The sequence below is a fragment of the Sus scrofa genome, chromosome 16 (assembly GCF_000003025.6).
Source record: "Sus scrofa isolate TJ Tabasco breed Duroc chromosome 16, Sscrofa11.1, whole genome shotgun sequence".
Taxonomy (NCBI): domain Eukaryota; kingdom Metazoa; phylum Chordata; class Mammalia; order Artiodactyla; family Suidae; genus Sus; species Sus scrofa.
The window spans coordinates 35,179,727-35,196,352 of NC_010458.4; the positions used below are offsets into that span (position 1 = coordinate 35,179,727).

General features: G+C 40.7%; 1 long non-coding RNA gene across 2 annotated transcripts in view; it reads right to left on the reverse strand.

Moving 5' to 3' along the window:
- The window catches only part of LOC102168063, a 62,839-nt gene that overhangs the window by 14,105 nt on the left and 32,108 nt on the right, over positions 1-16,626 (reverse strand). For both annotated transcript variants that reach the window (XR_002339580.1, XR_002339579.1), the window contains one exon: positions 12,362-12,494. This is a non-coding gene — a long non-coding RNA (uncharacterized LOC102168063). The remainder of the gene's footprint in view (positions 1-12,361; positions 12,495-16,626) is intronic.

Here is a 16,626-nt window from a genome sequence, read left to right on the forward strand (position 1 = left end):
AATCCACTGAGTGAGGCCAGGGATCGAACCCACAACCTCATAGATCCCAGTCGGATTTGTTTCCACTGCGCCACAGCAGGAACTCCAAGTTTCCCAAATTTTAGATTAACTTTCAGAGGTCTACTGGATTTGCCAGAAGAGCTTTGGAGAATGCTTTAAGAATTCCTGCCTCCCTGTGTACCAGAGCTACTCGTATCTGCTTGACCCAGTGTTGATGAGACAAAAGCACTTGGTTAAAAAACATACATAGCTGCTATGTAATTATTTGCGTTTTTCTTTATACCTATTAAGAAAAAGTGCTTTACAACTTTTTTAGGGTAAGACTTCAGATATTTACAGACTGTTATTCACCCCATTAAGACAAACATATGACTAACTGCAAATATGGTCCTATGAGGTTCAAAGGAAATGTTTGTTTACACTAAAAGTCTATTGAGGTCACATGAAGGAAGCACTTTTGAAACTGGACAGAGGTGGCCAAGCTCCAGCTCAGTAATGAAGCTCAGATTTTCTCACATTCCTGAGGGCCTGGGGGATTGAGTTGGGGGGCAGCTGGGACCTCAGAAGATCATGCTCTAAAGAAATAGGGTCAGCATCTAGTACACCTGGAGTTCTATGCAGCTTCTGTCCTCTCTTTGATGACAGGTAACCTGTTCTACCAATGACAATGACAGCCCTCTGGGTGAGAAGAACGGTCTAATTATAATAATGATTTTCATTTACCTAGGGTATTTTCATTTCCAAATGACTCCTACATATTTGAAGGCATTTGAGCTACTGGCACTGCACTTTTATTATTCATATTTGGAAAATGACAGTATTAAGATTCAGAGACTAATAAAATGATTGGCCCATAGTCATGCAGCTAAGGGATTTAGAGTTGCATTCCTGTCTTCTGGCATCAAGTCCTATGCAGGGTGCTGTAAAAATAAAAGAGCCAGGCAGTATGGACATTTGTTATCCAGATCTTGGCTGTGCTTATCAAATGAAATTCTTCTAAGATGTATTTTGTTTCCTCCCAATAATGCTGTAAGTTTGAGAATGTCCTTTGCTCACAGCTTGGGGAGTCCAGGTGGTTCGAGGCCTCTCCTGTTTTTCAGGAGGACAGAGTTGTGGTTCCTGTCTCTTTGTGGCTCTGGCTTTGACGGAAATGATCCACAGCCTCTTCCTGCTCTTCTTAGGACTGAGTGCATAAGACTGGGGGAAATCTAACCAGTATGCAGTTTATCTCCTGAAAGGAGTAAAAGTTATTCATAATGGTCCACATAATTCTGTTAAAACATAATCTAATGTTTATTGGCTTTTTTCTGATTATATTAAAAAAAAGGTATAGACTTCGCAGAAAATTTAGAAGGTGCCGAAAAATATAATGAGGAAAGTACACCTGTAATTCTACCCTTCCGAGATAATCACTGTGAACACCTTGATGTGTTTGTTCAAATCTTTCTGTTCTGTATTAAAACAGTTAGACATACTATACACATAGTATTTTATATCTTGTTTTTTCATTTAGTATTATATGTTATTGGATTTTCCCGTGTCATTAAATATATTTTTTAATGTATATTTGTTTTAGTAAATGCTTTCCTGTTGTTGAACACTTGGGGTTGTACCTAATTTTTTTAGTTTTTTGTTTGTTTGTTTTGTTTTCTGGTTGGGATGGGCAGTGGCTTGAAGTGGGATCTCAAGTTCCCAGACCAGGGACTGACCTCAGGCTGCAGTAGTGAAAGCACTGAATCCTAACCACTAGACCACAAGGGAACTCCTTACATTTTTCAGTTTTATAAATAATTCGTCACAGGTTCTCTATGTCTATCTTTAATAGCCTTAGAATTGAATCCTGGACGGGAAGTTATCAGGTCAAGTACCACAAATCCTTTTAAAATCCTTGATATTTAGAGTCAAATTACTTTTCAAAGAGGCATTACCAATTTATTCCACCACCAGCAGCACAGAAGAGTGTCTGTTGCATGACTTCCTCCCAACACTGACTCTTGCCTAATAACTTAGCACTGGGATCAGACTCCTGAATCAAACTGTCTAAAATTGAATCCCAATCAACCACATCCTAGCTGTGTGGACTGGGAAGAGTTGCTTAGCTGCTCTGTGTCTTGGTTTTTCTATTAAGTGGGTATAGCAATATGGTCTTCTTTGTAGAGTTATGACATTTAAATGATATATTACAAGTAAATACTCAGAAGAATACCTAGCCCACGGTAAATACTAAATGGAGATCTGTTTTCATTAATACAATTCCTTTTTCAATTTGATATTTAAAAAACTACTTCATTGTTGCATTAAATTGCAATCTGTTTTTTTGCTTTTTAGGGCCAAACCCGTGGCATATGGGGGTTCCCAGACTAGGGGTCAAATCGGAGCTATAGCTGCCGGCCTACACCACAGCCACAGCAAGGCAGGATCCTTAATCCACTGAGTGAGGCCAGGGATCGAACCTGCAACCTCATGGTTCCCAGTCATATTCGTTTCCACTGCGCCATGTCAGGAACTCCTAAATTGCAATCTTCGATTACTAGCAATGATAAACATTTTTTTATGCTCACTGACCAATGTATGTGGATTTGTGAATTATCTACTCAGGCCCATTGACTAGTGTCAACTGGGACTGATGTTTTCTTGTTACGGATTTGTTGGAAACATTTACACAGTAAGGGTATTTACCTTGTGCATGTCACTGTTACTGCAAATATTTTTCACAGTTTGTAATTTGCTTTTAATCTTTGTTTATGACTTTTTCTGTTATATAAATGCTTAAATTTCTATGGGGTCACATATGATGTTGTCTTTGACATTTTTTCCTACTGCTTTTATGCTCAGAAATCTACCCTTCACCCACATTAGTTTGTAGTACATAATGTATCATTAATAAATTGAAATTTTTTTTAATATTCTAAGGTCTGTTTTGAGATTCATTAAAAGATTCCATCTTGGAATTAATATAACAGTGTTAAATTATTCCAGCTTTATGTTTGAATACCTGATAGCTTTTCTCTTTCGAAAATTTCTTAGAAATTCTAGAGTGCTTATTCTTTCAGTTCATTTTATTTTGTCATTTTTTTGTCTTTTTAGGGCCACACCTGTGGCATGTGGAAGTTCCCAGGCTAGGAAATGGAACAAGGGGTGGAATTGGAGCTGCAGCTGCCAGCCTACACCACAGCCACAGCAACGCTGGATCCTTAACCTACTGAGCAAGGCCAGCGATCGAAGCAGCGTCCTCATGGTTACTAGCTGGGTTTGTTACCACTGAGCCACGATGGGAACTCCTGTTTATTTAATTTAATTTATTTTGTTAATGGCCACACCCATAGCGTATGGAAATTCCCAGGCCAGGGAATGAACCTGACCACAACTGCAACCTATGCCACAGTTGTGGCTATGCCAGATCCTTAACATACTGTGCCCAGGCTGGGGATTGAACCCGTGCCATCCTAGAGACAACATCAGATCCCTAACCCACTGCACCATAGCGGGAACTTCTGTGTTTATTTTAATATCATGTTGTAAAGTTCGCACATACAAAAAAATAGTTTTAATTAAATTCAGATTACACTTATAAATTAATTCTGTTTTAGGAACATGGAATGTTTATTCATTTATTATAATTAATTTATTATAATTGTATTTAAATTTTTTTCAGGTTTGCTGTTTTTGTTTTTGTGGTTATTTTCATATAGGCCAATACATTGCTTACTAGGATTGTTTCTACAGTTTTAAAAATATGTTTGTATTATAAGTAGGCTTGTTCCTCCCACTGTATTACTTATCAAAGACATTTACTGATTTCTGGATATTCTGTAGTTGACCGTTCTGAGGAACTTTCTTAGGGATTCCAAAGATTTATGGTTGAGTCAGTTGGCTTTTCTTAGTATGTAAATCGTATCATCTGGAAACAAAATTAGCATTTTTCAAAGAGTTATGTCTCTTTTTGTTTCATAGATAATGTCAATTGCTGAAAATGTGTGGAAAATGCAACATCTAGAGCAAGCTCTCTCCCTGTTCTCTCCACTCCTACAGCAAAGGAGCTGCAGATGGAGGGGTGGGGAGTGGAGCAGATGTTCTCATCTGCTTATCTGAGAATAGGTGGGGCTCCAGGTAGCACAATTTCTGTAGCCCTGAGGGCTGGAGCCTGATCTGCTCTTGTCAGCTAGCTTCTTTGTTTCCCTTTCTCTGCCTGAGCCCTCCCTCCTCCCTCCACGGTGAGGGTAAGGCAGTGGCCACAGCCTCTGCACCCAGAAGAGAAGTTGCTAATGTGCTTCTGGTTCTACTAGGAACCTAGACATCTTTGGCCAGATATGGGACCTTGGATCAGCTATAAGAGCCCTTAGTGTACTTGCCCTGATGCAATTCCTCCCTTCTCTCCATCTTCCCTGTTCTCACCTTCCTCTAAGCTACCAACAACTCTCCTGCAGTAGTTTCCTAAGGGCTCTCTTCCAATCCATTCTCCTCTCAGGATCATATTTCAAAAAGCAAAATCAGAATGCACTCCCTTGTTAAAAACTTTTCAGTGGCTCCTCAAGGGATTCAGAGTGAAACACAAACTCCTTAACATGGCCCCTGTGACTGTTCCCTTTCTATCTGCAACAGCGTTGAGACCACCTCTCTTTTCCATGTTGTCTGGACTCCTCCCACTCTTCTTTCTTCCTGTCCCTAGAACACAGTCAAGGGCATTTTCACCTTGGTTGGTCCTTTGGCCTTGCTACTCCTTCTGCCTAGAACATTTTTTTTTTCCTCCAGCCCTTGGCATGTGTTGGCCTTCTTATGATTCAGGCCACGTATCCAATACCCATATCCCCACCCTTCCAGCTCTCAGAGCACTTTGTTTGTGTTCTTCAAGGAACTTCAAGGCATCACGATCTGTAATGATCTTGTTTATTTGTTCACTAATTTATCATGTGTTTGCCACCTGGATTGTAAGCTCTATATGGCAGGAAATTTTGTCCTGATTACGTCTGATTCCCTGGAATCCAGAACCGTGGCATAGAAGGCACTTGAAAAACATTGCTTTAGCCTGAGTTATTCCTAGAAAGTGATGTTTGCTACGAGGGTTTGCATGGGTTTGCATGGGTTTGGGGAAGTGAGCTCATGTAAGACTGGGGGTTGGAGGAGAAAACGAGGGAAAGAGGAGAGCCAGTACAAATGTTTGTTCTCGAGTGGGAGGATCGTGGGATGAGCATCGTCTGCGCAGCCATGTAGAATGTCTCAGAACTGTCTCTTCAAGGGATGGAGGTATCCACCCATTAGATTATCGCATCTAGTCAAGGGGCTCTCATTTCCATGGGTGCGTTCAGGACCAGCTTTATAATTTGTGAGGCCTAGTGTAAAATGAATTGATAGATCCTTGCTCAAAAGTGGTAAGAAATTCAGACAGTGAATAGCAGAGCCTTAAGCCAAGTCTGGAGCCCTTCTGAGCACAAGTCTCCTGTGACTGTGCACAAGTCTCCTGGCCAAGCCCTCATGCCCTAGGTGTCTACCTAGGTGCTAAGCAGGTTCCTGCAGGCATCCTCCTGGATGTCAGAGTATCAGAGAAGCTCCAGGGCAGAGGAGTTAGAGGGATGGGGGGGCAGCTGGAGCAAAGTGCTGGCAGGTTACCCCTGTAAGAAGCAGGTTTCCCAGCAGTGCCTGGAGGAAAGAATGGGCTGAGAGGATGTCGGGCTGGGCCACTAGAGGTAACAGATACCCAAAAGAATAAATGAGTTTTCTGCTCATTGAAATATACCTCAGATTCCAGAAAACCTAGCTGATAATTTTGAGAATAATCATTCTTGTATTTTTGATGTTAACAGATACATCTCTTTCGCTTCACCATTAAGTATGATCTTGGTGTTGGTTTAAATGGGATTATATGATTATGTGAGGAAAACACCCCATTCCTGGTATTCTTTACAATTAATTATTAAAATGTTAAATAATAAACTAATTTTGCTTTCTTCTGTTCTGGTTATGGACTGCTGTGTCATAAAGGACCCCAACATTTAGTGGCTGAAAACAACTACCTTTTTTTAAATCTTTTTTTTTGTTGTTGTTGTTGTTGTTGTTGTTGTTGTTGCTATTTCTTGGGCCGCTCCCGTGGCATATGGAGGTTCCCAGGCTAGGGGTCGAATCGGAGCTGTAGCCACCGGCCTACGCCAGAGCCGCAGCAACGCGGGATCCGAGCCGCGTCTGCAACCTACACCACAGCTCACGGCAACGCCGGATCGTTAACCCATTGAGCAAGGGCAGGGACCGAACCCGCATCCTCATGGTTCCTAGTCGGATTTGTTAACCACTGCGCCACGACGGGAACTCCACAACTACCTTTTTTTATAGTTCAGGATGGTGTGGGTCAGGAATTTGGGCAGGGCTAGGTGCTACTTCTCCTCCATGAAGTGTCAACCGAGCCGCTCACTATCCAACTGTGGGGTAGGCTGGTCTGAGGGCCCAGGACGGCTTTGCTTACAAGTCTGTATCTTAGTGGGGTTGGCTAGAAGTCTCGCCTCAGCAGGGACCACGTCACCTACCAGTGCCCTCTCTAGCATGGGGGGTCTCAGGGCAGTCACATTTCTTATGGCCTTTCTCAGGATTTATAGAGGGTTCCAAGGGACCTAGGCAGCAGCTGCAAGGCATCTAGTGTTCTAGCCTCAGAAATCACAGCGTCACTTTTGCCACATTCTGTTTTTCAGGTAGGTCCCTCAGACCAGGCAGGATTAAAAGAGAGGGGAATAAGCTGATCTTCTCAGTTGGAGGAGTGGCGAAGACTCTGTGGTCATCTGTAGTTTACCACACTCCTGTTAAAGTTTCTTATAAACCCTATGATAGGACAACTGATCCTGTTGGTATGGAACCAGTAGTATTTTCAATTAGATTTGCCAGATAAAACACAAAAACTGCATAAGACATATTTATCCTAAAATCTATTTGTTGTTTCTCTAGGCATCTTTGTTTTCTCCTAAATCTGGCAAGGCTACCTTCATTACTCCTAGGTATATTTCAGATGTACTAAAGTATGCAGTCCATTTGCCACTGTCTTCAGAATAGCCCAGGAAGATGAGCTGAGGATCAAAGTGAGAATAGGTCTGTAACAGAAAGCAATCCATTCCAAAGAGCAAACTACATGAGAGGAAGGGCTGGTTTACTTTTCTTAACAACCAAGAATTAGCTAGAAGCCTTTCTGTTCTTAGATCTAGTCTTGGCAAATTGTCAAATGTGTAGGAAAGACAAAATGCAGCAGTAGTTAAAGGTCCAGGCTCTGGAGTTAAACACTTCCGGACTCAAGAGCCAGCTCTCCCCTGACTAGCAGTGATTTTGGGAAGAAAGCTGATGCTCTTAAATGCTGTTGCTTTATTTATAAAACAAGGATGATAGCAGCTTACAGGTCATCATAAGAGTTAAATGGGTGCCTGTAAAGTCTCTCACATGGTGCACATAATGAGTGCTCAACAAATTGTTACTATTATTATTTTAAATCTTAATAAGCAGAATAGGCTGAACATAATTATTTCTTTAATTATTCTTTCTTTTCTTTCTTTCTTTTGTCTTTTTAGAGCAGCACCTGCAGCATAATGGAGGTTCCCAGGCTAGGGGTCAAATCAGAGCTGTAATTGCCTGCTTACACCACAGCCACAGAAACGCCAGATCCAAGCCAGTCCTGCGACCTACATGGCAGCTCATGGTAATGCCAGATCCTTAGCCCACCGAGCAAGGCCAGGGATGGAACCCATGTCTTCATGGATACTAGTCAGATTTGTTTCCACTGAGTCAACTCGGGAACTCCCTCTTTAATTATTGCTATTTGGATGAAAGTCTAATCCTTCAAGATATAACACTTACAATTAAAAAAAAATTTCTTGGTATTTCCATATAGCTGGGCGCAAAGAAAGAGCTCAACAAATATTTGCTTATCAGCCTCTCATTTATACACACATTATAGAAAAAAGAGAGGTTAATTAATGGTTCCAGCTACTTCCCTTTGAGGGAAGGAGAGACTACCCATCTCTAGAAAAACTTCTCTTAAGTATGGTTATATGATTGTGAGATGTTTTGGGTGATTTGCTTAAAGTGGTGTCATTATTCAACAGTCACGTTGCTCATGTGCCGGTGACTAGCCCTCAAACCCCAAACACCTCAAAAACCCTACCTAACATGACTATTTCTTTTTCTCACTTGCAAGAAGACAAAAGATTTCATCTTTTGATTTTTATCCTTCTGTGCTATAACCCCTAGAAAGTGAAACCAAATATCATGGTATCAATCACTGAGCCTGCTTTGAATATCAACAGGCCTGCACAATTCACCACATTATTTCTCAAGGACTGAAAAAAAAGTGTGAAATACTAACCAAACAAATTTGTAATACAGAATATTACAAGTGAGCTATGTTTGAGTTTATGTGCTTTAAGCATTAGCACAGTTTTCTGAGGCATCCCAGAGAGAGTCTGTCCAACAGAACTTGCTGAGGGGATTCGAATGTTCCAAGACTGTGCTGTCTGGTACGGTAGCCAATCAGCATGTGTGGCTGTTGAGCACTTGAAATGTGAGGAACTGTATTTTACAGTTAGTTTAAATTTTTTTTTTTTTCTTGCCACACCCAAGGCATGTGGAAGCACTCCAGGCCAGGGATTGAACCCACACCCCAGCAGCAATGCAAGCTGCTACAGTGACAATACCAGATCCTTAATCCTCTGTGCCACAAGAGAACTCCCATTTCATTTAATTTTAATTAACTTACATTGACATTGAAATTGCCATATGTGGCTAGTGGCTCCTGGATTGCAGCTATTACTATGGACAGTAAATGACATTTGGTCACCCTACCAATGTTCAGATTCATCAAAAGTTCACTTCTGTTCAGTCTCTCTGTGGGCTTCACTAACTCAGAGAACTAGTCTAAGCTTGCTTAAGTTTAAGGCAATATATTTTATTTTATTATTATTATTTTTTTTGGTCTTTTTGCCATTTCTTGGGCTGCTCCTGCAGCATATGGAGGTTCCCAGGCCAGGGGTCCAATCAGAGCTGTAGCCGCCAGCCTAAGTCAGAACCACAGCAGCGCAGGATCCGAGCCGCGTCTGCGACCTACACTACAGCTCACGGCAATGACGGATCCTTAACCCACTGAGCAAGGCCAGGGATCGAACCTGCAACCTCATGGTTCCTAGTTGGATTCGTTAACCACTGCGCCACCACGGGAACTCTGGCAATATATTTCAGATCCAGGACAAGAAGTTCCATTTCCCTATTTTATTTATTTATTTATTTTCTTTTCATGGCTGCACCTGTGGCATACGGAAGTTCCTGGGCCAGGGGTCAAACTGGAGCTGCAGCTGTAGCCCATGCTACAGCCATAGCCATCCAGAATCCTTAACCCACTGACTGAGTCCAGGGATTGAACCCACATCCTCACAGAGACAAGGTCAGGTTCTTAACCTGCTGAGCCATAACAAGTACTCCTCCATTTCCCTATCTGGTACCCTAGGTGACAGGGCTAGTGCATCATGGTACTTTTTTCCTTCTGAGTTTAGAAGCTTTGTAATCTTCTCCACAGTTAGGCTCTGGAAAGCCACTACCCATTGAGAGGCATTAACAAGCTGATATTTATTAAGGCAAACCATGCGATGAACATTTTATAAACTGTCACCTTAGAATTAAGTCCTAGTCATTCCAGCCACACAGATCTGCACTTTTTTTTTTGCTTGAGGAACCAAGATATCTTCCAAATGTGACTGGACATGAACCTACTCTGGCACCTCCATGGGGTAGTCTAGTCAATCACTCAAAGGACAAAGGAGCTCATTTCCCTCCTCACAATATTTGACAAGACTTCAAATATTGATCTTCGATTTTATTCCACTGCAATAATTGCGTGTACATAATGGAGGTTGGACATGGGGAAGAAAGGCAAAAGAACATTTACTAAGTGTCTGTGTCAGCACTGTGCAGGATGCTATAGATATTTTATGTCATTTAGCAGCTAAAAGAACCACACTGGGAGGATATAAAAAGCATCTTTAATTTTCCTTCTCTGTTCTACCTCCCAAGAAGTGAATAATTTTTGGCAAATGATATTTAATTCAATTTACTAATTAATTCATTCACCAACTCCTTCAGTGATATCAATTAAGTATCTGTTAAGTGTAAAAACCAGTCGGGTACTGGGAGAGGCATATAAACAAAGTCCTGGTCTCAATACATTCAGCTTTATGGAATAAAGAGCTGTGGCAATCAGAGCAGAGAATGTTTGAGGAGACAAGAAAGCCTGCAAAGAGAAGGTGGCCTTTGAATCAGGTGCTGATGAATGAAAAGGGTTCGTTAGGCCGGAGAGTCCAGGCTGAGGTAAAATTGTGTAAAATTGCATGGAGGTTTAACCAAATCATGTTGCATATTTGAGATATTGAAAGAGTTTACTATTACTAAAAGCTCTACTCTGGGAATGATGTGTAGCTGCTTATAATGGTACGTTGTAAATTATGTTGAATTTCACGATGCACTCAAAGTTATCACTTGGTATGTAAGTGAGGTTGTTGTGCTTGTGAAGATGTTGTCATGTGAAACATCAACATATTATAATATCGAAGTAAAATCTGAGAGAAAATGACCTGCTGCTAACTAGCTACCTGATGTCAGGCAAGTAAACTTGGTTACTTTAGGTTTTAGTGGCTTCAGCTATAACATGGAGAGGTTGATGTAGAATTTAGTCTTCATTTTTTCTACTTGATTAAGAGACCATGAGTATCCTAAGGACTCATTTTTAGAATGAAGGAAAAAAGAAAATTGATAGGTATTTATGGAATTTGCCCCCATAAACTTACATATAAAGAAAAGAGGTAAGCGTATATGCAACATAAATTTGCATCAAAAGACTAAAATGTGCTAAGTTGTCATTAAGGTGCAAGTATGGACTCCTGGATTCCAATGGGTGGGGGAGGGAAGGTCATAGTGAGGAAAAGCATAATTATGAGTCTAGGCTGTACTGTTTGAGGAAGAAGTGCCAGACATGTGCAAAGCAATCAGAAAAAAAAAAAAAAAAAAGGATACTGCTATGCTCTATCAATATCTTGTTCTTAAAAAACAAAAGTGATTATTCCTGGAACTCTGATAAGAAAGGTTCCAGTAGGCAGGTCAGCTGAGGTTCAGCCAGGAAGGCTATTTACTTAATATTGTGGCTGCCTGGATTGAAGAGAAAGAGACACTCTTAGCCTCAAACTCAGCCTAGGCTATAACACATGGAAAAAGGATTTGTGTGTTTGCTAGAAAGAAGTGAATGTTAATAATAACAACTCTACATGGCTGTTGCTATTGTATAATGTGTGTATGAGAACTCATATCATATTCATGTATGATAAATACCATTTGTTCTTTACATAAAGAAAGGTAGTCATGCATTCTCAAATTATCAGATACTTAAAAAAAATTGATTTGTCAAAACTAAATGAGGAGGTGAATTCTCTAAGGCCAATAGGTGACTATCAGAGGCTCCCACACCTGCAGATTTCATTTCATTCCAACAAATATTCATGAAGCATGTGGCAGACACTGTGCTTGTGCCTGGCACACAATGAGGGATGAAACAGACACAGACCTAGTCCTCACAGAGCTTAGAGTCTAGAGGGGGAAACACATCTAAACATAAATGCAATACAAATATCTCATTAATGCCTTAAAGGAAAACAACAGCATGCTATGAGAAATGAAAATGGGGAGGAAGGTCATTTAGGTTGGTGAGCCAGGCAAATAGATCCTGGCTGCTCTTTTCATTGCCATTAAACAGACGCCATTCAGCTGTCTATCAGGGATTTCTCAGAGTAAAATAATTCTATAAGCATCCAAGTGATTTCAGTATGAATTCAGAATTTTATGGTCATAAGTGTTAAAATCTCTATCTTTGACATGTTAGTCCAAAACTGTTTTTACCCAGCATCTCAACCCACATAAAATAGCAACATAATCCACATCATTCTCTTCATATCTAAAGTTTCATAAAACTCCCTCACTCCACACTCTGTAGAAGTCAAAGCCCATTTCAATACTTCTGTAAATTCCTTAAGAGTTTATGATCTCACGGTCATGGCTGACCTTGAATGCTTTTGCAAATGGGTTTAGATTATGGAACATACTACTTTTCTGTAAATGTGGTTTCTGGGCCATGCCATGTGAACCCAGATGTGAAACTCAGCTTCCTTTATGATTGCCACAGAACTCCCACTCTCGAAGGACATTTGTATATGTAGTAGACTTTTTTGTTGTTGTTGTTTAAAGATTCAGGAGGGATGGGGTTTGTATTAGTCAGGATAAGTCAACCACTGTAACACACAAACCCCAATTGCAATAAACTTAACAACAAAAGCAAAAGAGCAGAAGGATGATTTCTTACTTAGGTCACAGTCCGGTGGAGGTTGGAAGGGGCCTGATCCATCCAGTCCTTCATAGACTCAGGCTCTTTTCACCTGGTGGCTTCAGCATCTCCTGGGGTCATGGGGTACTCCGTATGATCCTCTGTAGCCACCCTGCAGGAGAGGGCAAGGTGTGGATGATAAGGGGGTTTATATTAGCCAGACCTGGAGCTGGCAAACATCTCTTCCACCCACATTCCACTGACTAAAACTAGTGCTTTGGCTGTACCTAACTGCCTGGGTGGCTGGGGAATGCAGCCTCGTTTGGAACCAAGGAAGAAAATGAACATGGATTTGTAGAACAACAAATCTGTCACGGTCAGAAGACTTATACTGCAGCAACACAAACATCAAATTTCATGTTACATCTCCTAATTTTAAAAAATTCCTTGGCCTTCTCACTACTAGGGATTTTTAATGCAATGCTGAGGCTCAGACCGACGTGTTCTTGTCACTTTTTTCTTCTATCCTTTTCTCCCTTTCCATGCCCCAACTCTCCTGTGAATTTTTTTTTCTGAAAAGGATTTTTAACTCTCTCTCATTGTCTTGTCTTCCACAGGTTCCCGAGGCTCTCAGTGTCCATCTAAATGTCTTATCAGAGAACAGACAGTTCTTCACAGGACATGACTTTGAGACCCTCTACAATTCCGTATGACGTGTGTCTGCTTCTCAAACTGACGTATACATATTTTTGGGAATATGAGGATTTATGCCTGGAAATACATGAAGCCTCAAGATAAAAATAATCTGTTCCTGGCTCAGAACAATTCTCCCAGGGGCCATGTCTGTGCTCTCCCCCTCCTTTTGGACAATTGTTCCTTTGCACCTTTGTTCTAATATACAGTCTGAATCTTCTAAATATGACTGGCGTGTGTGTGTATACACACATGCATGGTGCATTCCTTCTCTTCTCTTTTATGGTAAAACTGAAACATGCCCCCTCAAATCCTGCTGTATCCTCTACTTGAAGAGAAAAGCAGAAGAAAGAGGCAGAGAAGAAAAATGCATTGGTGGTCCCAAGCCCCTTTCCCTTATCTCCTCCAGTTATAGGAGCTAATAGATGCCCTGCCCTCTCTAGGCTAGTTCAGATATGGTCTATCACAACCAGAAGAATTCTGATTTTATAATAAACATGACAATTTTCCTGAAAAGTCATCTTTTACTATCAAAGTGTGTAACCCCCAAACATTACTGTTATTTTATTTTTCTTCTTATGGCCACGCCTGTGGCCTATGGAAGTTGCCAGGCCAGGGGTCAAATAAGAGCTGCAGCTGCTGCCCTACGCCACAGCCACAGCAACTCAGGATCTGAGCAGGATTGTAGCAGCAATGCCGGATCCTTAACTCACTGAGTGAGGCCAGGGATTGAACCCACATCCTTACAGAGACAAAGGTGGGTCCTTAACATGCTGAGCCACAACAGGAACTCCTATTTTTATTTTCAACAATACATATATTATTGTATAGAGTATATATAGCCTGTCTATACTCTAGGTTCCCAGGACCATATACACTCCTCTCCACCTAAGAGGTTGGAAATGTGGAGGAAGATTTACTGTTCTCAGTTTGCGGTGGGATCATATTACACCTCCAGGATGTGCAAAGGAATTTTGGTTGGGGACCTGTGAAATAACGAGTTTTGTATGCACTTTCTCATTGGATGTGCTTTTGGGTGTGGGTCAATAGAAGCAGGGGTGTGCAATAGAGTAGCAACATCAGAAAAGTCTGCTGAGCCATCTGGCTTCAGGAGAATTTGCCCAGCTTGCTTCCTGGAGGTGTGATAAAATTTATAAATAATTTATAACACAAGGATTTCTAGAGAGGCTTATAGGAAAACTCAGTGCTATTTCAAACGGCTGGGAGTAAGCTGTAAGTCCTCAGCTTCCTCCCCCACTACAAAAAAGTGCCAGTTTTGAATGGAAAGGAAACACTTGTAGCTCCATTTCCTCTTGGGCACAAGCAGCTCTAAAAAAAGAAGCAATGTGAACAGAATGCATAGTTTGCAAAGTGATGAGGAAGCAAAGCAATAGTGTTGACAGAAATAGTTGGAGGCCAGGGGAAGCAAAAAGAATTGCAAATTAGAAAATATACTCTAATGGGACAGAAACGTCAGATAAATCTACCTACACAGGAAAAAGTTTTGTTTTTTCCTTTGTCCTGCAGTTAAAGTGAGCATTATTTTCCAATCTATTTCTTTTTTTTTTCTTATACCTTAAAGTTTATATTTGAATTTTAGCTACCTTGTTTGAGAAGATGGTCAACCCATAGCAGGATATGGATTTTTTTTTTTTTGATTGGGCACAAAGTTAGACCCACAATTAATGAGATCGATGACTCCACATATTCATCTGTCCACAATTTTCATTTGTTTTCCATAGTTGCAAATTTTCACAAATAAAGGGATCTATGAAGAGCCTATTGTCAAGCCATTGACTTACTTTTCATCTTCGCCAATTAACCTCTTGTTTTCCTTTATGTAAAATAGGTTGTTGAATTTTATAAAAATAATCAAAATGACCTACACTGAAATTGATTAGGATCATTGAAAGTATCGCGTGAAAACTTCTAGGTTTTGGTTTTGATTTGAGGTGGATCTTAAAAGTAAATTGTTAAAAATGATGTTTTGTTAAATATTATGCTAAATATATGTTTTGGTAAGTTCATAGGTTGCCTTCTGATCTCCATCAGTGGAAATGATTTCCCTAAGAATCTGTTAAGATTAACCTGATTAAGAGGTTAGGCATAACTCATGTTTTTAAAAAAAGTTCTAAAGTCACCACACTCGGTGCAGTGATTTCAGTTTGACAAAACTCCTGCACAGCCCATGTCTGTGATCTGCTAATCTTGACAGCTTACTTTTATACTTCTCATCTGTGGAAATGTTCAAATTCCATGATGATCAACAGAGAGGGAGGGAAGGTAAGTTGGCAGGTCCCGGGTGTCCAAAGTGTAACTTGACTGGGTTATAGAATAACCAGGTTGTCCAGCATTATCTAGGCACTTGATCCCCAAACAGGCTGCACATCATAAACATCCAGAAAGTTTTAAATGTTTTCAAATTTATTTAATTTTGTGTGTGTGTGTGTCTCTTTGTCTTTTCTAGGGCCACACCCACAGCACATAAAGGTTCCCAGGTTAGGGGTCCAGTAGGAGCTACAGATGCCAGCCCACGCCACAGCCACAGCAACGCTGGAACTGAGCCACATCTGTGACCTACCCCACAGCTCATGGCAACTCCGGATCCTTAACCCACTGAGTGAGGCCAGGGATCGAACCCACTACCTCATAGTTCCTAGTAGGATTTATTAACCACTGAGCCATGACGGGAACTCCTATTTTAAAATTTAACAATAGTAAAATCTACTTTTTGGAGCTAAATTCTCTGAGTTTTGACAAATGCTTGTGAATACCACAACGGTCAAGAAGCAGAATCGGGAATTCCCTTCGTGGCTCAGCAGTTAACAAACCCGACTAGGATCCATGAGGATGTGAGTTCGATTCCTTGGCCTCACTCAGTGGGTTAAGGATCTGGTGTTGCCCTGAGCTGTGGTATAGGCTGGCAGCTGGAGCTCTGATTCGACCCCTAGCCTGGGAACTCCAATGTGCAATTGATGTGGCCCTAACAAGAGAAAAAAAAAAAAAAAAAAAAGGCAGCAGAATCATTTTATCTCCCCTTCAAGAATTCCCTAGTGCTATCTCTTTCTACTCAAAACCTACCTTCACCCTTAAATTCCAGAAGCCACTAATCTGCTCTCTGTCACTGTAGTTTTACATTTTCCAGAATATCATATAAATGGAATGCAGTATGGAAGGTAGATTCCTTCACTTTGTATAATGCAGTGGAGATCTGCTTGTATCCAAATTTTGTTCCTCTTCATTGCCGAGTACTATTCTATTATACAGATGTATTACAGCTTGTTTATATATCCCCAACTTTGAGAATTTTCATTTAGATGATTGTGAATAACGCTACTGTAACCACTCACATATAATCTTTGTGTGGATATACATTTTCATTTCTCTTGGATAAATAACTAGAAGTGGGATAACCTGGAAAGTTTTGAAAAATATTTCTACATCCATTGAATATCAATCCCTTGGGGATGAAGCCTTGGGATATGTACTTTTTAAAATTTTTTTATTTTAATGATTTTTATTTTTTTCCATCATAGCTGGTTTACAGCGTTCTGTCGATTTTCTACTGTACAGCAAGGTGACCCAGTCACACATACATATTCCTCACATTA